This window comes from Sphaeramia orbicularis, chromosome 7, assembly GCF_902148855.1.
Source record: "Sphaeramia orbicularis chromosome 7, fSphaOr1.1, whole genome shotgun sequence".
NCBI lineage: Eukaryota > Metazoa > Chordata > Actinopteri > Kurtiformes > Apogonidae > Sphaeramia > Sphaeramia orbicularis.
The window spans coordinates 44,283,233-44,305,965 of record NC_043963.1 but is presented as its reverse complement, the minus strand read 5'-3'; the positions used below and the strand labels follow the sequence as shown (position 1 = coordinate 44,305,965).

At 34.8% G+C, this 22,733-nt stretch overlaps 1 protein-coding gene and 1 long non-coding RNA gene across 3 annotated transcripts in view; both read left to right on the top strand.

The window, feature by feature from the left end:
* LOC115422891 (MICOS complex subunit mic25a-like) overlaps nt 1–22,733 on the top strand; it is a 256,763-nt gene that overhangs the window by 172,432 nt on the left and 61,598 nt on the right. The window lies entirely within an intron of this gene.
* LOC115422893 (uncharacterized) lies at nt 1,855–22,413 on the top strand. Its single transcript, XR_003935888.1, has 3 exons — nt 1,855–1,873; nt 8,023–8,028; nt 22,229–22,413. It is a non-coding gene; the product is annotated as an uncharacterized LOC115422893 (long non-coding RNA).

Genomic DNA, 22,733 nt, shown 5'->3' with positions numbered 1-22,733 from the left:
TCACCGGCTTGGCAGATACTGGAGAGAGGGGAGAAAAAGAAAGACAGATAGAGGCTGGAAAGTAACTGCAAGAGATGTGTAAAATTAAAATTTAAATCTGAGACAGAACACAGTCTAAGGCAGGGGTGGCAAACTTAAGAACATGACAATCCTAAACGCTAGTTTACTAATCTGCCAAAATGGTCCATTTTGTCGAGCGCACAACAAAACAGTGAGAGAAGTTCAGTATTAGGGAGTCAGAGCTATTTGGCACTCAGTGATATTACAGTTTGAGATTGGCTTCATTTTGGAGTTGAATTCCAAATACCGTAAATTCCAGACTATAAGCCGCTACTTTTTTCCCACGCTTTAAACACTGCGGCTTATACTCCGACGCGGCTTATACGACGATTTTCCCTTATTGCCTGCCACACCCCAGGGAAGAATCTGTCTATTGTTACCAGGTATGCAGGAATGGATAACATGAACAACTTAACCTTTATAAAGTTAATATTAACACACACAAAGGGGGAACTTTTAAGGAAAAATAGTAAACTTTCAAATGTTAATATTGTTTCACAAATATACAGGGTGGGGAAGCAAAATTTACAATGAACATTTAGTTGTTTTTTCTCAGCAGGCACTACGTCAATTGTTTTGAAACCAAACATATATTGATGTCATAATCATACCTAACACTATTATCCATACCTTTTCAGAAACTTTTGCCCATATGAGTAATCAGGAAAGCAAACGTCAAAGAGTGTGTGATTTGCTGAATGCACTCGTCACACCAAAGGAGATTTCAAAAATAGTTGGAGTGTCCATAAAGACTGTTTATAATGGAAAGAAGAGAATGACTATGAGCAAAACTATTAAGAGAAAGTCTGGAAGTGGAGGAAGCAACAAAAAATTTACCAAAGCTTTTATTAAAGCTCTCAAATCCAAAATCCTAAAGGATCCAACCAAATCCATGAGAAAAATGGCAATTGAACTTGAGGTAGACAACAAGACCGTTAGAAATGCAGTAAAATATGATTTGAAGATTTAAATCTTACACAAGAACACCAAAACACTTGTTGACAACAGACTTTCAATAAACTAATTGGTCATACACTGTCTTTCAATCCCTGCCTCAAAATATTGTAAATTTTGCTTCCCCACCCTGTACGAAACAAAACTCGAAATGAAAACGCCCAATAAAGCTCTCCAGAGACCGTCATAAATTTAAAGCATCTCAGAATTAATGTGCACGTCACGCGTAATGTTAAATGAAAATGATATTACAACAGACGTAATTACTTATTTTTAATCTTTATATTTTAAAAATAAATTAAAAGGCCTGCTCTAACGAAAAACAAAAATTTGTTCACTTTCAAGTGTCTTTCAAGTCATTTTAAGTCCGTGAATCCACAGCTGGCGCAAAAGCAAGTCAATCCCGTATCGGCACGAATCCAAAGGAAACCCCGATAAGTCCACCGACAAAAAAAAAAAAAAAAAGAAAGAGAAAATGTGCTTTTATTATTATCCTTTTATTGCCTTGTTTTTTGTCTTTTGTTTTTTAATCATCATATTAACAACGAACCAACCTATAGATATGACAGCAAGCTCACACATATCATACCCATTTACATACAGGGAAGAATTTCATTTGAACTCAAAGAAAACCTTTATCCAATTACCGTCCAGTTTTGACGCAATGAAAAAAAAGGTTCCACTCGGTCCCATAGACTCCCATAGAAGCCAGGCTTCAACGGGGAAATGCACTGACCATAGATCGTATGAGGAAACAGCGCAACGGGAATGTATGAGAAGTGAACAACATGGAGTCTGATGATTTGTGATAAAGCTGATTCTGAACGAACTCGTCTGTGAGATGAACGTGTTTTAACACGTGTAGTCAATGAAATGTCAACACAACCGAACATATTTAACCGTTTAATTTTCGTAATGATAGGGGAAGCCGGGCTTCTCTTGCAGTCTATGAGAAATCGCCACTGGTGGACACCCGCGGCTTATAAACTAGCGCGACTTATACGTGTACAAAATTGATTTTCTTTCTAAAATTAGGGTCTGCGGCTTATATTCAGGTGAGGTCTATAGTCCGGAATTTACGGTATGTTGTACTAAAGCACATTGGGGCAGCCATAACTCAGGAGGTAGAGTGGTGCATCCAGTAAGGTACACTGTAAGCCCGGATAAGTAGAGTTTACTCAAAAAATTTGAGGCAAGTGATTGCACTTAAATGATCTGAGTAATGATCGACTAATCAATTGGTTCAAGTAAGTTCAACTTTAATGCTAAAAGTATTGAACTTAAACTATTAAGTAGAAAACACTAAAAAAAACAGTTATTTGTACTTTAAATCTGGTGTAAAATCAACTCCACTATCCAACCATTCAACTCAGCATTTTAGGTTACACTGACTAATTTTCTCAATTGCAGCCAGATTAATTTATCATTGATTAAACAACTTTTTTTTAAGTTAATCAAACTCAAAATCCTATTCCTGATTAAAATAGTTATGAAATTATTCAACTTAATATATTGTAGCATGAGTGGAAGTTAGCTCACTGTCATTTGCCAGTACAGGAAGTGCTTTTAACTTGACAAAACATTAAAATGTCCATTGTACAATAACAGTCTAAGATGAACAGTAAAACCATAGTTCTTCCTCTGGCTCTGACTCATGGTGCAGCTCTACAAAAATACAAAAACAAACACAAAAAGGCCAATGAACACTGCCATACACACATTAAATCCAAATTAACACTAACACCACAACCCCGCTGAACCCCTGCACAGAAAAATAACACATTTTCAACAACATGCCCAATACCCACAATGCAATGCGAAGACAAAAAGGTGTGGTCATGACTAAAACTTAGTGATTTAATTCCATTCAACTTAAACGTTTTCATATTTTCAACTATGTCTACAAATTAGTAGAACATACTTAACATTTTATAGTAACATCATAAAACTTGAATCATTTAAGTGCATTGTAATTAAAGCATTTTAGTAAATACAAATTCCGGGCTTACAGTGTAGAGCGGTTCAAATCCCGCTCTGTCCTAGTCAGTCCATTGTGTCCTTGGGCAAGACACTTCACCCACCTTGCCTCCAGTGTCACTCACACTGGTGTATGAATGCGTATAAATGTTTGGTGGTGGTCGGAGGTGCAAATTGGCCCGAAATTTGTTAAGACAGCAGTTTTCAAAGTGTGAGGTGGGGGGCATCAGAGGACTTCAGGGGAGGAGCGGCGTAAGAAAAAATAAACCTGAATAAAAAAGACAAGTGTTTGGTAATAATGGGCAAAGATAAAAACACACAAAGATGTTGAGATGTTGTAAAAGAGACATGAAAAAACATACATGTAAATGTAAAAAATGAAAATTGTAATCGAATATATATATATATATATATATATTTTTTTTTTTACTTTTTTGTTTATTAGTGATAGTTAACAAGATAATGCGGACAGAAAAACAACAACACATAAACAAAGGGAAAATCAAACAAATAAACAAACAAACCAAAAACAACAACAACGACACAGTATTGACAAACAACAACGACACCATCATATTACAATGAAAAAGGTCAGAAATGTAAATAGCAGCTAAACAATATAGCTTGGTTTGGGGTGATAAGGAAAAGGGGAAGAGGGGGGTGTGAATGAACGTGAGAAAGAGAGAAGGGGGAGTGAGGGGGAAAATAATAATTGTTGTAATAATAATACAAAAATATATAATAATAATAATAATAATACCAGTAGCCTCATTTGCTAGTATTATTGTGGCGGCGATAGCGGCGGAGGTAGTCACAATACAATAATGAGTTAAATAATTTAATATTTGTAATAAAGTATTTGTATCAGTTACTATCTGTTTTGAGTTTATATGAATCAATTTAAATTAATATGGCTATGGGGGGGGTGGAGCCCAGCACGCACAGCCCGAGGAGGGGAGGACACCATCAACCCCCCACACAACTTCCAGCACTAGGGCTGTGTATGGGCAAGAATCTGGTGATACGATACAAATCACAATACTAGGATCACGATACAATATATCGCGATATGTCATGATACTGTTAAAAAGGCCATTTTTTTAAAATTGGTTTTGTTTATTTTTTAAAAGATTATTTCCTAGAAGAATTGAATTACACCAGAAATCTGCACAAATACTAACTAAACACGTTTTTTTTATTTTTTATTTTTTTATTCACAACAGGATCTGATGCTATATCACAAAATTTTTCCTGTGTTCAAACTTAAATTCTGTTTTACAGACATTACAGTTTAAGATCCTGTTCAAATGTTCATATTCTATTAGTTCAGAACTAACATCAGAACATTATTCTTGTGCAATCCCAACAACGGAACTAACTTTATTTAATAAGTGTTAAATAGTAATAAATAAAATATAAACACAAAACAAAAAAAACAACAACAATGAATCTCCGCAATATCTGCTTTTGAATAAATACCTATAAATATCGATACAGTACTTTTTAATATTGATACAGTATTGTGAAATGAAATATCGTGATATATTGCACAACCGATATTTTCTTACACCCCTATCTGTTTTGAGTTTATATGAATCAATTTAAATTAATATGGCTATGAGGGGGGTGGAGCCCAGCATGCACAGCCCGAGGAGGGGAGGACACCATCAACCCCCCACACAACTTCCAGCACTAGGGCTGTGTATGGGCAAGAATCTGGCGATACGATACAAATCACAATACTAGGATCACGATACAATATATCGCGATATATCATGATACTGTTAAAAAGGCCATTTTTTTTATTGGTTTTGTTTATTTTTTAAAAGATTATTTCCTAGAAGAATTGAATTACACCAGAAATCTGCACAAATACTAACTAAACACGTTTGTTTTTTTTGTTTTTTTATTCACAACAGGATCTGATGCTATATCACAAAATTTTTCCTGTGTTCAAATTTAAATTATGTTTTACAGACATTACAGTTTAAGATCCCGTTCAAATGTTTGTATTCTATTAGTTCAGAACTAACATCAGAACATTATTTTTGTGCAATCCCAACAACGGAACTAACTTTATTTAATAAGTGTTAAATAGTAATAAATAAAATATAAACACAAAACAAAAAAAACAACAACAATGAATCTCCGCAATATCTGCTTTTGAATAAATACCTATAAATATCGATACAGTACTTTTTAATATTGATACAGTATTGTGAAATGAAATATCGTGATATATTGCACAACCGATATTTTCTTACACCCCTATCTGTTTTGAGTTAATATGAATCAATTTAAATTAATATGGCTATGAGGGGGGGGTGGAGCCCAGCATGCACAGCCCGAGGAGGTGAGGACACCATCAACCCCCCACACAACCTCCAGCACTAGGGCTGTGTATGGGCAAGAATCTGGCGATACGATACAAATCACAATACTAGGATCACGATACAGTATATCGCAATATATCATGATACTGTTAAAAAGGCCATTTTTTTATTGGCTTTGTTTATTTTGTAAAAGATTATTTCCTAGAAGAATTGAATTACACCAGAAATCTGCACAATAACTAAACACGTTTTTTTTTTTTTGTGTTTTTTTATTCACAACAGGATCTAATGCTATATCACAAAATTTTTCCTGTGTTCAAACTTAAATTATGTTTTACAGACATTACAGTTCAAATGTTTGTATTCTATTAGTTCAGAACTAACATCAGAACATTATTTTTGTGCAATCCCAACAACGGAACTAACTTTATTTAATAAGTGTTAAATAATAATAAATAAAATATAAACAAAAAAAAACAAAAATGAACCTCCACAATATCTGCATTTGAATAAATACCTATAAATATCGATACAGTGCTTTTTAATATCGATAGTTTTGTGAAATGAAATATCCCGCTGTATTGCACAACTGATATTTTCTTACACCCCTATCCAGCACCCCCAGCTGCACAGCCACAGCCCAAGGACCAGACCAGCCATGGCCAGTCAAAGGGTATTCCTCCTACCCCCTCGAATATTTTTTAAAATTGATCGGAGTTCATAAATTGTTTCAGCTGTAGTTATTATGTTATAAAGGTTTTTTTTTTTTATCTATCTATCTATCTATCTATCTATCTATCTATCTATCTATCTATCTATCTATCTATCTATCTATCTATCTATCTATCTATCTATCTATCTATCTATCTATCTATCTATCTATCTATCATTATTTTCGGGGTCTGATCCACTTGAGATGGAATTAGGTTGAATGTGGAACCTGAGCTAAAATGATTGTTAATATCTTTGGTGTCATTTTCACATTTCACAAATTCATCCCACGGGCTGGATTGGACCCTATGACCCTTTGGCGTTGGTTTCGGCCCACGGCTGTATGTTTGACACCCCTGGTCTAAGGTGTGAGGGATATCCAGCGAGAGTAAAAAAAAAAAAAAACTTGGGAAACCTAAAGAGACGGCAGCTACGACAGCGTGTCCAATCACAGATGAACATGGAGCTGCAGTAAGGTGGAGATCTAGCCGTTTTCAGAGTGGAGACCTCTGAAACTTTAAATGCTGTTATTTTCCCCTTCAGCAAGGCCGACTATGAGGTCCACACACACACACACACACACTCAGATGCATCCACAGAGTCCTGCTGTGGAGTACAGGCATCGCAGGCTTGGGTCTAATACCCAGGGAGTTACTCAGAAAGTTAAAAGCTGCCTGTCAGACCAGCAAGACAATGAGAGAAAAAGCAAAACACAACCAAACAGGGAGAGGAACAGCAGAATCAAAGCAGTGCAAAACACAAAGCCAAAAAGTATAAGAAGAGCCGCATCAGAGGAAGAAATATGGAAACACTTCTGTTGACGTGGAACTCAACTTCATCCACAAACTTAACCCATAAAGACCCAAACATCCAAAACCATCTACAGATCTAAAATGCTTAATACATGCTGATCCACTAATCACAGTGGTTCCCAACCTTTTTTGGCTCATGACCCAAATTTCTGACGACCCCAGACATTCAAAACTGAGACTTTTTTTTGCTAAAATTAATTAGTTTTTGATCATGTAATAGTTTGCTATACTATGTTGCAAATAAACATTCATTTTAGATGACATTTAGGCTATATAATGTATATAATGAACCTTTTTGGTGTCTTCTCAGTTTCTCTTGGAGATGTCTTATTATGAATGAATGTTTATTTCAGTTAAATACAAAATACAAAACACATACATATTAAAAAAAACAACAAAACAAAACACCTACATATTAAAAAAACAAACAAACATAAAATTAACACATTTTGTAACTGAAAAAAGGAAGAAGCTGAAGCTGGAGGCTTATTTCTGCTTCTCCTATTTACATCCTTAGTCCATGTCCACACCTTAAGTTGCAGAAGATAAATACTTAAACTTAAATTATACTACATTCAGTGTAATAAGTTATTTTGTAATCATATTACTTTCATAGCCCTTCATAATTTGACAAATTAAAGTCTTTTTGAAACTCAACAGTGAGCTACACAATTTCACTTCATCCTTCAGTTCGTTCCGTAGCTTGACACCAATAACTGAAACACTGTGATATTTAACATTTGTTCTTACTTTACATTTTTCAAACACAAACATCCCTCTTAAATTATAATGTCCTTCTCTTAACTTAAAAATTTTTTGAATACAAAAAGGAAGGTTTTTACTTTTAACGCGAAACATAAATTCCATTGTTTTTAAATATACAATGTCAAGAAATTTTAGTAAACCAGATTCTACAAAAAGTGGATGACTTGATTGGAGATAACAGGCTTTGTTTATGACTCTAATAGCTTTTTTTGGAGTTTAATTATTGGGTCTAAATTAGTCTTATACACGTTGCCCCATATTTCCAAACAGTATGACATATATGGCATTACAAGTGAACAATACAACATATGCAAACATTTTTTGCTGAACAAGTCTCGAGTTTTATAAAGAATCGCAACAGCTTTGGACATTTTGCATTTGATATATTCTATTTGTGGTTTCCAACAGAGTTTATGGTCAATAATCACTCCCAAAAATTTTGTTTCATACACCCTTTCAATTTCAATTTCATTAATTTTCAGTTTTATGTCATCACTTCCCCTAGTACCACCAATTAGGGCAACGAAATCTTTCCATTCTCTGTTCGGTCCAGTTTTCTGACTGTGACTGTGTCCAGGCAGGTTGAAGCGTAGAACAAGTTTATTATAGTTAACGAAAACTAACGAAATGACGAAAACTAGAATTGAGAAAACATTTTCGCCAACTGAAATAAATAAAAACTATAATTAACCCTTTCATGCATAGCGGTCACTCCAGTGGACAGTTCTTCTCCAGCTGTTCTCTTGTATATTCATGGGTTTTGTTGTTTTAGTTTCATATCAGCCAACACAGTGGACACTTATCTCATACACTGACATTCAGACCATTACTGTAACTGTGCTGTTCTTGATAAACCTGATCTACAGTAACATATTTTAGTGTAAATCCATTGTTATTTGTTAGATAAGAAGGGTTTTTTTTTGCATATTATCTCAATGAAGTCAGGAATTACAAGCATTAGAATATGTTAAAATGTGAGAAGACATCAGATTAGCAGCATTAAACATGTTTTTATTTCATTGTTTTCATATCCCTCTCTGATATTGGGTTTTAAACACATGTTGCTTTACTTCAGAAATTAAATGCATGGATATTTTTGTAACTCCACAGAAAAAAAAAAAAAAAAAAAAAAAATTGATCGCATTGTTTTTTTCTTGCCTAAGGAGGAATAAAAACACTGAAGAAAAAAACTTGACTAAGGTTCTCACAATTCATGCATGAAAGGGTTAAAAGAAAAAACAATAACTAACTGAAACTGTATTGTGTTTTTACAAAACTAACTAAAACTTATGAAAAAATATGGATAAAATTTCCTTCATTTTTATCTTTGTCAATGTGGGATTGATATGAAATCAATTTTTTTTGCTCAAGCAATTTTAGCTAGCGGCACCATACGGCACTTCTCGTTACTTCTGGTTTAGGGTCGTTTTTTCATCCCCACTCTGCCTGGAAACATGGAGACTAAAGTTGGGAGAAAGCAGCAGAGTCCTGTCTGGGATTTACTGGAATACGATGGTGAAGAAGAGAAAAGATACGACAAAACTAAAACTAAGCATTTAGGAAAAAAAACAAAAACTAATAAAAACTAGTAAACCTGCTCTAAAAACAAATTAAAACTAACTAAATTAGAGAAAAAAAAGTCAAAGCTAAATAAAATTAAACTATAATGAAAATCACAAACTATCATAACCTTGGCGTAGTAACGCACGTGGTCACATGATCGGGTAAATCAAGATATGCCCTCTCAGATATTATATCCTCCATTTTATTTGAACTTGATTTTTATTAGGAAAAGTGTATGGTGTTTTAATTATAATGACATATATATTGAAAATATATAAAACATATTTGTTGTTAGTAATTTTTTTTTAATTTGTATCAATTACTAGAATTCCATGTGACCCCAAGGTTGAAAAACACTGCACTACTCCAATCAATACATGTAAATAATTGGCGTAAAATACAGTTTGTCATTTTTTCATGGTCATCAGATATGACCCATTTGGACAGTCAGAGGCTCCGTAGTTACCGTGGAAACACCGTCATCTTCTACAACATTGATTCACCAGTAAAACCCATGGAGCTGGATCAAAGACAGTTGATCGACACACTTTTTATTATGTTCAGTTACATCCCTTGTTTTTCAGTTTTCTCTTTTTTGGTATAATAACCTTTGAATTTTCATGATCAGTGAATTAAATATAGGAAAATACCTGATTTACACTGAAAAATGCAAAACGTAAAGGATAATAATGCAATAAATGGTGATAAATCACTTAAGAATTGTAAAATATAAAGAAACAAAGGTAATACTGGGTCTTCATGGGTTACAGTTTGTCATTTTTTCATGGTCATCAGATATGACCCATTTGGACATTCAGAGGCTCCATAGTTACCGTGGAAACACTGTCATCTTCTACAACATTGATTCACCAGTAAAACCTGTGGAGTTTAATCAATGGATGGACACACTTGGTTTATGTTCAGTTATTGATATATTTGCTGAAAAAGTTACTTTTTCTAACCTTCAACTTTGCTTTGAGCTTTTATAAACATTTACATGATCAGTGATTTTCACTGAAAAAACACAAAATACAGATGATAATATTACAATAAATGGTGATAAATCACTTAACCTGTTTAACCCTGACCATATTTTCAGGGGAAAAACGCCTAAAAACACATACCCAAAGTAAATGAAGAATTACTTCACAATAATAAGGTTCATATGGATGTTCTTGGTGTCTATGGACATTTAGAGACCTCACAGAATCTATTCCCATTGTCTATAATATTGTATCTATTACTATGCCTGAGTAAACTGTAACAAACTAAAAGAGAAATTAGAATTTTTTTTATCCTCACCTGTTTTTTTTCGGCTGGATTGACAATGATATGCATAAATTAACTGTTCGTGTCGGAGATTTTTAATAGCATATATTTCACCCCACAAAGATTAAAAATCATGTTTGAACATTAAAGTTTGCACTAAAATACACTTTTGATGTACTTTTATTAACATTAGGGTCTAAACTTTGAGCAAAAGTTGAAAAAAACATTCATTGTCCTGATTTATTATATTTTTATAGTAGATGAGTATTAATGTAATTTTTTAGACCCGCCGGCGGGCCGACAGGGCTAAAGGGGTTATTAAGGAAGGTTAAATACAGAGACAAATCCATTTGGGAAGTGACACAAAGGTAACAGTGAGTCCTTATGGGTTAACACATCTATGAATCTGTCCATGTCAGGACTTGATTACTTTTGCAGTAATTTAGGAAACAGTCACAATGAGCCCGTTTGCATCCATATTAATACTCTGATCATTATCTGATATATGGAGATATCACATTATTATTGATCATGTTTACAGTATAATCTGATCTGTTTTGTCAGGTAACAGCAGTAATCTGATTATGAGTAATCAGATTAACCCTTTCATGCATACAGTAGAGGTCACTACAGTGGACAGCTGATGAGAGGGGTTTTCTTGTATATTCATGGATTTGTTATTTTGTGCATCATCCCATACGCTGCAGTTCATACCATTACTGTAACTTTGCTGTTCTAGATAAACCTGATCTGCAGTAACATGTTTGAGTGTGAAAAAAAAAAAAAGCTAATTGTTACTAGACTGAAATAAACAGTTTTGTTTGTTTGTTTTTTTAAACAAAAGTTGCTTGTTTGGTTTTTTTGCATATTATCTCCATGCAGGTATGTTAAAATGTGAGAAAACATCAAAATTAGCAGCATTAAAAATGTTTTTATTTCATAGTTTTCACACAGTATATCAGTAAATCCATGTTTGTTTGCTTCTAAAATTAAACGCATGGTGTCCAGCTGAGTGGACATTTTTGTAATTCCATGAAAAATCGGTTAATAAAAAATCAATTCAATTGTTTTTTTGTTTTTGTTTTTTTTCATGCCTAAAGAGGAATAAAAACACTCCAGAAAAAAATCTTGATTAAGGCTCTCATAATTCATGCATGAAAGGGCTAACACACCTGGATTTGTCCCCAGTACCCCAGTCTTCATGCATGCATACAGGTTAATCTGATTTATTTCATATTTTTACATCCGCACATGTGTAAAAATGGTATCGACACAGTTAAACAGGAGTTGAAGACAATAACAGGAAGTTTGATTCTAACGTTACTGGGACGAACTCCGAAATCCAATAATGGACTGAAACATCTATGAATAACCAGAGATTACGATTATCATGTTTCTGAAGGGCATGTAAACGCATCAGATCTGATTATTACAATTATCTGATCACTAACAGTTATTAGAATTTGACGGTCATATAAATGAGCTCATTGTAAAAGAAACAATGGAAAATAAGTTGAGTTGTTTCCAGTTTGTCTAAATCCATAAAAAACACACTCCAAGTGAATGGTTGCTGTAATTATTCCTCTTGTCTTTAATGGATATGAGTCTGTTATGGTACAATTGCATTGTCGGAAATAAGGACACACATCCACTGTTTTTTTCAGAACAGTTAAATGATGTTTTAACATTTAATGTTAACTGAAAGATGCTTATTACACAAGTACGACAGCCTGTATATAATAAACTAATCAGTATATTTGATGTCAATTATCCCTCTAGACATGGTGTTTTACTGATTTTAATTAACTTAATTTTTTTTTTTATTGTAATGCAAATGGGAGTTGCTGGCTTTCATAATTGCAGTTACTTAATTAGCTTTTCCTGTTCATTTAATTTCACCAGTATCGTATATACCAAATAATTGTTCCTTTCTACAAATACAATACACCTATTAAACAGGCATTAATTGACAATGAAAACTAGAACATTTAAATAAAAGATCCATTTATGTTTACATTTTAGGTAGATTTGACAGAAAATAGCAGAGTGTTATCGTAATTGCACAACATACTGTCAGTTAGCTCAAATACCTGTGATAAGGAAATCTATATCATAATATTGGAAGGGCTCAGACCAAGTGTGTGTGTGTGTGTGTGTGTGTGTGTGTGTATCTGCATGGTTCTGAGAAATTGAGACGTTTTTAACTGGACAATTTGGTACCTACAGTTGACGAATAGTCCCATCTCCACATTAAATATCTCAGCAACTTGAAAGGACCAATATTTTGGGAGATATTAGTCATTTTGGAATATGATAGCCTTACAATCATATAGCTCAGTTGACCAAAAGCGCAGCACCACACTGCATGATGGGAAATAAAGTTCAAAATAGGACCAATGGCCCTGTAGCTTACCGGCACTTCCAATCTCTTATAATGGGGAAATTTTTCAAAGTCACACCAAATCCAAAATCAGAGCCGGATCCAAATAATTTCACAAACTTTTGTTGACATCATCATGAAGAAGCTGTATACAGAGTTTGAAGTCAATCGGAATTGTAGTTTCAGAGAAGAAGACAATTTAAAGTTTTGTAACAGATGACAGACGACGACGCCGGAGGCCGCATGATGACAATAGTTTACAGCCTATCAGCCGGTAAGCTAAAAACAGAAACAATGCATTTACTAGCTTCAGTCCTTAGATATCGATATTAATATGTCCTGTGGGGAACTACGGGACAGTGTGCTAGTTATTTCCCCGCCCCCCTAAAGGGGAGGTAAGGGGTATTGTTTTTGGTTCAGTTTATTTATTTGTTTGTTTGTTAACACTCCAGCAGCAAAACTATTGGTTGAATTCATACCAAATTTGGTTTATAGATTGCCGGTGATCCAGAATAGATCTCATTATATTTTGGGAAAAGTAGGTCAAAGCTAAAATTTTTTGTGAATTAAAAAAAAAATGTTTTCCCCATTTATTTATAATGGGTGTAATTTCATATGTCTGTAGCAGCAAAACTATTGGTTGAATTCATACCAAATTGGGTTTATAGATTTCTTGCTTGATAAAGGGTTAAAGTCAGTTGTTTGTGGTACTAGAAGTGATCATATTTGGACAAAATGAGTGCAAGGGCTGATGGGTGAGCTAATCCTAAATGCTAGTTTACTAATCTGTCAAAGTGGTGAATTTTGTCGAGTGCAGAACAAAACTAGAAGCACTCGGAGAGCGCAGACGTCCGCCAAGGCTGATCAATGGCCCCCCCCCCGTGGGCCCCCCCACGCCAAGGACGTTATGTTTTTGCCAGGATTTGTTTGTCTGTCTGTTTGTTTGTTTGTCTGTCCGTTAGTGTGCAACATAACTCAAAAAGTTATGGACAGATTTTGATGAAATTTTCTGGTCTGCGCCCCCCCCCGTGGGCCCCCCCACCCCTGATCACCACCAAAATTTAAACATTTCTTCCTTATCCCATTTCCAACAAACCCTGAAAATTTCATCCAAATCTGTCCATAACTTTTTGAGTTATGTTGCACACTAACGGACAGACAGACAAACAGACAGACAGACAAACAAACCCTGGAAAAAACATAACCTCCTTGGCGGAGGTAACAATGAGAGAAGTTCAGTTTTAGGGAGTCGGGGCTATTTGGCACTCAGTGATATTACAGTTTGAGATTGGCTTCATTTTGGAGTCGAATTCCAAATATGTTATACTGAAGTGCATTGGGGCGGGCATGGCTCAGGAGATTGAGTGGATCATCAAATAACTGAAGGGCTGGTGGTTTGAATGCCGCTCTGTCCTGGTCAGTCTGTTGTGTCCTTGGGCAAGACACTTCACCCACCTTGTCTCCAGTGTCATTCACACTGGTGTATGAATGCGTATGAATGTTCGGTGGTGGTCAGAGGGGCTTTTTGGCATGAATTGGCAACCATGCTTTTGTCAGTGGCTACAAACATAGTTTACCACCACCAGAGTGAGAATGTGAAAGCGAATGAATAATAGATCAATAATGTAAAGCGCTTTGGGTGCCTTGAAAAGCACTATAGAAATCAAATCCATTATTATAATTATTATTATTATTATTATTATTATTATTATTATTATTATTACTTCCGCCAAGGAGGTTATGTTTTTGCTGGCGTTGGTTTGTCTGTCTGTCTGTCTGTCCGTGTGCAAGATACCTCAAAAAGTTATGCACAGATGTGGATGAAAATTTCAGGAAATGTTGATACTGGCACAAGGAACAAATGATTAAATTTTGGTGGTGATCGGGGGTGGGGGGTTGGGGGGGCCACGGGGGCCCACTGATCTGTCTTGGCGGAGGTCTGCACTCTCTTTTCTAAAAAAGCACTCGGAGAGCTCGGAATTTCCTGAAATTTTCATCCAAATCCGTCCATAACTTTTTGAGTTATCTTGCACACGGACAGACAAACAGACAGACAGACAAACATCTGGCACTGATCTGCCTTGGCGGAGGTCTGCGCTCTCCGAGTGCTTTTCCAGTTATTATTACCTCCGCCAAGGAGGTTATGTTTTTGCCAGGGTTTGTTTGTCTGTCTGTCTGTCTGTTTGTCTGTCCGTTAGTGTGCAACATAACTCAAAAAGTTATGGACAGATTTTGATGAAATTTTCAGGGTTTGTTGGAAATGGGATAAGGAAGAAATGATTAAATTTTGGGGGTGATCGGGGGTGGGGGGGCCCACGGGGGGGGGCGCAGACCACAAAATTTAATCAAAATCTGTCTATAACTTTTTGAGTTATGTTGCACACTAACGGACAGACAAACAGACAGACAAACAAACAAACAAACAAACCCTGGCAAAAACATAACCTCCTTGGCGTGGGGGGGCCCACGGGGGGGGGGGGGGGGGCACTGATCAGCCTTGGTGGAGGTCTGCGCTCTCCGAGTGCTTCTAGTTATTATTACACTGGGTTAAAAAAAAAAGTTTTTTGCAAGTTGTCTAGGTTTTTTCAGCTGAATTAGGACCATTTTGCACCGCTAAATCCAAAAATGACATCTGTTTTTCTCAATCAGGTCAGGTTTTTTTGCTAATTTGATTTTGAAAAATGTGATCTTCTAACAAAATTGATTACATTTTTGTGACTTTATCAGTTGATTTTTTTTTATATAGTTCTCACCCAAAATAGGTTTTAAGAGAAAAAAAATCATTTTCTAACAGGATTCCTGTTAGGTACAATGGTGTATTCACCGCAGATGTAGCAGAATACGTCAGGCTTATTTTTGCAACATCTTCTAGTCGAAGCCATTTCATTCACCTGTAATATTAAAAAAGACATTAATCATAAACTGACAAAAGTAAAAATCTTCAGAACTCATTTATTGCAAGAAATATGAAAGAATTTTGTATCATATGATGTGAAAATGCCCATAAATGTAAGCAAAAATGTCAAAAAGCCAATATGTAGCATAGTTCAGAAAGTTGACCTGATTGAGCAAAATGAATGTGATTTTTGGATTCAGCACACCAAAATTATCCTAAATCAGCTCAAAAAACTTAATAAATTTGTTGTTGACCAGTGTAATTAAAGGATATCAGAGTTTAATGTTTGTTGTAATAAATCAAAAAGAAGAAATTGGTGTTGTCATTATTTAGAGGCATGATGTCATATTATTTTCTCCACATTAAACCAAGAAGAACATTTGGAGACATTATTTCTAGATTATTATCCTGTTATTTTTGAGTTCGACGCCCTCTACTGTTAATATCTTCTGCACTTTACAAATTCATCCCGCGGGCCGGATTGGAAATTTTGGCGGCCCGGTTTTGGCCCCTGTTTGACACCTGTGTTGTAGAAGATGACCGTGTTTCCATGGTAACTATGGAGCCTCTGAACATCCAGATGGGTCATATCTTATGACCATGAAAAGATGACAAACTGTATTTTACGCCAGTTATTTACATGTATAGATAGGATTAATGAATCAACAGGTAGATCAGTAGATGATTTTGGTCGCCAGTAGATGGGTTGAAATTAAGTTCCTACTTTGTTTTTCTTGTAAAGCATCAACTAAATCACACACACACCTACAAAGCAAAAAGTATCATTTTGAAAGGCTGGAATTTTGTGAAAGTTTTCTGTGTAGCTTTGTATCTGAGCTATTTATCAAAACACTTTAGAGTTACGGGGGGGAAAAAAGAGAAAAAAAGACAAGCGTAATTCACTACCTTAATACCTAAATGTACAGGGCTGTTATTTCACCAGAGCACTGAAAAGCTAGATTAAAAAATATAGCCCACAGAGCGCACAATACAAGCAAAAATGTTAAAAAGCCAATATGTAGCATAGTTCAGAAAGTTGACCTGATTGAGCAAAATGAATGTGATTTTTGGATTCAGCACACCAAAATTATCCTAAATCAGCTCAAAAAACATAAACAATAAATTTGTTGTCGACCAGTGTTATTGTTGCAACGACGAATATATCAAGAGACTATAGAGGCCTAATCATTATGCACAGAAATCCACAATATAAAGTTTTGTTTTTTGTTGAGTTTTGCATTCTGACTTTGACAGCTTCCTGTGCTTGTTTAGCCGTCCATTTAACGGAACTCAGTGTGTGACAGCCATTGCTAGTTACACCAGGGTGTAGGTGGATAGGCTGATGATTTGCCAAACTTGTCCTCTGTAAGACATTTTCCAAAATTACCCCGTCCTTTAAGAGTCGACTGCCCTTCTCTCCAGTGGAGGGGCAGTCATTTATGCCCTTAACCCCCCCCACCCCACCCCCCGATTTTTTTTTTTTTTTTCTTTTGCACTTAGCAGATAATTGAAGTTTGACATCTCAGTTGTTGTCAGTCATGCCACACAATTCTACAGGTGGGTGAAACGGTGAGTAAGACATGGGATTGTTGCCACGTCAACTCTGCTGTTCAGAGGCCACTTTATAAATGTATAATGTGTTGTGTTAAAATGGAGCTAGGAAAGTGGCAGAATTTTCATGTGAATAACTTTGTATAAAATCAAGTCGAATTTGTGAGATTGCAAAAACATTGTCAAAGCTCATATGTTGTTTTTTTAATTTCGTAGAGGTTTTTAGTAACGCTTATATGTATGTGGAAGACAGAACCTCTGTGTCGGATCAGTCTTGTAGTTAATGCATTGCTGTGTCGCTTTCGCGTTTTCAAGGAACCCTGTTGTGATTCAGAACGGCCCGATGCTTTGTGCAGAGTCCGACTCCAGCGTCTGAGGCATGCTTAGTGTGCAACTATGATTCCCTGTGGATCACTCACCGCAAGATAAGCCGCAAAAGAAAATAGTTTCATCAACTTTTGATAAGTCTGACGAAAAATCCTATTGACAATGTTGATATACCGATAATAAATCTGTATCTTTGGCTGATCTGAATGCACACAGACTTTCACAAAGCCACTGAATCACAGCGGTCTAAACCCTAACATTGATTTCTTTTTTCTTTTACCTTCAGTTTTATTGTTGATTGAACAGGAGTCATGCCGTTACAAAGATCACAGCAGCCCCGCTACTCTACTGGCAGATAAAAATATAAATGAACCAACTGGGAAAAATACAAAGAGAAGGTTGAGGGGAAAAAAAAAGAACGCCATTTAAGAACGACATATGACGTAGACTGTATAAAAGAGAAAGACACGGTAAATATGAAAGGCTATTGATGTATTTAAGACTGTGGACATGGAAAAAATAGATACAAAGAAGGAAAATGTGCATGGTGAAAGCAAGAGTAAATTATTTTAGCAGAAACCTGAAAATCAATATAAGTGAAATAAATAATGGAGCGGACTGTATATACCAGCGGTGTCAAACTCATTTTAGTTCAAGGGCCGCATTCAGCCCAATTTGTTCTCCAGTAGTCTGAACCATGAAAAGAACAGCATAATAACCTAGAAATAATAACAACTCCAAGTTTTTCTCTTTGTTTGATTGCAATGAAAACAGTAAATTATGAAAATTTTCACACTTTCAAACTATCCAAACAAAACAAGATTTAAATAACCAGAAAAAACTAAACATTTCTTAAGAAAAATAAGTGCAATTTTAACAATATTAAGCCTCAACTTATCATTTATACATGTGCGCACATTACACATAATGTTACACAAATGTTAGTAACAAGCATAATATTGTTAAATTTACTTTAGAATTTGGAACTGAACTATGAACAGTTTCTACAATATTATGTGTCAGCTTATTATTAACACAATTTACAGATCCGAGTGGATCTACAAATGGGCAAAACATTTAGTAACAGCAAGAATATTGTTAATATTACACTTAAATTTCATTCTGTCCACATTTTGTTGTTAAAGGGTTATTATGCTATTACACTGAAAAAAAGTCACACATAATAGTCACAATCAATGTCATGATATGTATTTCCATCCAATGCTGCATTCATTTATCTTGTATGGATGATGGAAAGTCAGATCATGGTTTAAAGCAGGGGTGTCAAACATGCGGCCCGGGGGACAAATGCGGCCCACCAAAGGGTCCAGTCCGGCCCTTGGGATGTTTTTGCAAAGTCAAAAATTCCACAGTCTTGAGTTGAATTAAGGGGAAAAAAATTAGCTTGAATTAAGGAAAAAATGTTGAATTAGGGGAAAAAAAAAAAAAAAAAATCTTCAATTAAGTAAAAAAATAAAATCTTAAATTTAGCAAAAAATCTTGAATTAAGCAAAAAATCTGAATTAACAACTTCAAATTTGTTTCTTTGTTTTAGTGCAAAAAAATCACATTAAATTATGAAAATATTTACATTTGCAAACTATCCTGTAACAATAAAATGTGAATAACTTGAACAAATATAAACAACCTGATATGTCTAAAGAAAATTAAGCACAGTTTTAACTATTTTCTGCCTGTTCCTCAGTGTTTAGTGTCTTTGTAGATCTGATCCATAATGTACATGTAGAAATGATAAGTTGAGGCAGAATATTGTTAAAATTGCACTTATTTTTCTCAAGAAATTTCAGTTTTTTCAGGTTATTCACATCTTTTTTGTTTGGATAGTTTATAAAAGTAAGTATTTTCATAATTTATTTTTTTTTCTTTACCCTAAAACAAAGACAAAAATTTGGAGTTGTCATTATTTATATGTTATTATGTAATTTACTCTGTGGTGTCCAATCCAAATTTAATTTGATACCCATGACTGCAAGTTCAAAACGAGTCCCGGGTCAACATGTTCCATCACATACATCTGGTTTATGTTCCTTTTTATCTATAACTCATGAACTTTACATCACACATCCAAAATATCTGATATCCACATGTTCCCACTTCTGCAAAGAATTTTAATTATAAAATATGTAAAGTCCACTTTTTCAAACTACTCAAACAGGCTTTCCGGAGCTTGGATTCCTTTAAAATGCCTTTTTATTTACTTGAAATTCTAGTTTATTTTGTTTTTGTCTTATACACTGATGGTATATACCACAGGGGTCAAACAGGCGGTACATGGGCCCAAACTAGCCCTCCAAAGGTTTCAATCTGGCCCGTGGCATGAATTTATAAAGTGCAAAAATTACACTGATATTAATAATCAAGGATGTTAAACTTGCTATTATTTTAAAAGTTTAACATCCTTGATTATTAATATCAGTGTAAAGGCAAAAACAAAATAAACTAGAATTTCAAGTAAATAAAAAGGCATTTTAAAGGAATCCGAGCACTGGAAAGCCTGTTTGAGTAGTTTGAAAAAGTGGACTTTACATATTGTATAATTAAAATTCTTTGCAGAAGTGGGAACATGTGGATATCAGATATTCAGATGTGTGATGTAAAGTTCATGAGTTATAGATAAAAAGGAACATAAACCAGATGTATGTGATGGAACATGTTGACCCGGGCTCGTCTTGAACTTGCAGTCATGGGTATCAAATTAAATTTGGATTGGACACCACAGAGTCCAGACCTGAACCACATCATTGACTTTAAACCAGGGGTGTTAAAATCATTTTAGTTCAGGGGCCACATTCAGCTAAATTTGATCTGCAGTGGGCCAGACCAGTAAAAAAAAAATAACATCATAATATATAAATAATGACAACTCCAAATTTTTGTCTTTGTTTTAGGGTAAAGAAAAAAAAAGAAATGAAAATACTTACTTTTATAAACTATCCAAACAAAAAAAGAGGTGAATAACCTGAAAAAACTGAAATTTCTTGAGAAAAATAAGTGCAATTTTAACAATATTCTGCCTCAACTTATCATTTCTACATGTGCATAATGGATCAGATCTACAAAGACACTAAACACTGAGGAACAGGCAGAAAATAGTTAAAATTGCGCTTAATTTCCTTTAGACATTTCAGGTTGTTCATATTTGTTCAGGTTATTCACATTTTATTGTTACAGGATAGTTTGTAAATATAGATATTTTCATAATTTAATGTGATTTTTTGCACTAAAACAAAGAAACAAATTTGAAGTTGTTAATTCAGATTTTTTGCTTAATTCAAGATTTTTTGCTAAATTTAAGATTTTATTTTTTTACTTAATTGAAGATTTTTTTTTTTTTTTTTTTTTTTTTTTTTTTTTTTACTTAATTCAACATTTTTTCCTTAATTCAAGCTATTTTTTTTTTTCCTTAATTCAATTCAAGACAGCGGAATTTTTGACTTTGCAAAAACATCCCAAGGGCCGGACTGGACCCTTTGGCGGGCCGCATTTGTCCCCCGGGCCGCATGTTTGACACCCCTGCTTTAAACCATGATCTGACTTTCCATCATCCATACAAGATAAATGAATGCAGCATTGGATGGAAATACATATCATGACACTGATTGTGACTATTATGTGTGACTTTTTTCTTTTTACAGCACCTCTAGAGGACTATTTATTGTAATTTGACTTTATGACACAAATTCAAGTCTGTCATTTAGAGGCCATCTGGTTCAGTTAGTGTTATATCCAAAAAGTATATGATCCTGTCAAACATTTAAATCATGTAACTCAAAAACAAAGACTTAAATCTCACTGTATACACCAGTGTCTTTAGTCATGGATTAAATAAACACCCAAAAAATGGTAGTATTTGTCATGTTCTAGCGACCACAGATAGACAGGGACACATTTCTGGCAGTTTTAGAAATTCAGTTCAGAAAGTTTGACAGTCTCTTGGACTGATGCTCTGATCAATGCAACATGTAACTGTCTGTAGTTAACAATACTGTCACTAAGCTTTCCTTCTTTCTTTGCAAAATTGTCATTCCAGTTCATTCCACCTGGGCCCACACTCTCCTCCACCCTCAACGTTGGAGGTTTTACTGTACACATAAATGCCACTTCTGTAACAGTGCAATCACTAACTTAGTTTAATTGTATATAATTATGAATATTGTGCACTGATGGTCACTTGTTCTTGTAAATCTACCTAAGGTTCAGTAGGTGTTATCATTGGCATCCAAACTTTACATGTAAAGCATTTTAACTGTGCACATTGTCTTCAAGAGCTCGACAAAACATGATCTTTTTTTTTTTTTTTTTTTTTTTTTTTTTTCACTGCAACCCCCTGATGAAGAGTGTTTTTTTCTGAGGGAATTCCTTCAGGCCTTATTGTTATTTAACCTCCCAAGAACCCGCAATGGGTTTTTTTTGTCCACATTTGAGGACAAGAGTTTCACAGTTTTATATAAAAAAAAAAAAAAAAAAAAAAAAAAAAAAAAGCTGTCTATTCATTCGATTTTTTTTTTTTTTTTTCTTATGTATCTGAAGAAAATGTTGCATCATGGTGTTTTCGTTCAAGACTATTTTTTTCTCGCAAAAAAGCAGAAACTGTCCTGGGTCTCATTAGGTTAACACTCATTGAAATACTCTGAAATTCTAAATTTCAGCCTTAGTGTGTTATTGGACATCGTCATCTACCTCCTGGTCGGTTGCCGTGACAACAGTCTCCCTTTTCTTGCCATAAAGCATCTGAGCAGCACTAGCTAAAAAGTAAACACATGCAATAAAACAACTGTTATAAGGTCATAAACTGACAAAAGTTGCTCATAAAGACACATCTGAAATACTCTGAAATACTCTGAAATTCTAAATTCCAATCTTAGTGTGTTATTGGACATCGTCATCTACCACCTGGTCGGTTGCCGTGACAACAGTCTCCCTTTTCTTGCCATAAAGCATCTGAGCAGCACTAGCTAAAAAGTAAACACATGCAATAAAACAACTGTTATAAGGTCATAAACTGACAAAAGTTGCTCATAAAGACACATCTGAAATACTCTGAAATACTCTGAAATTCTAAATTCCAATCTTAGTGTGTTATTGGACATCGTCATCTACCACCTGGTCGGTTG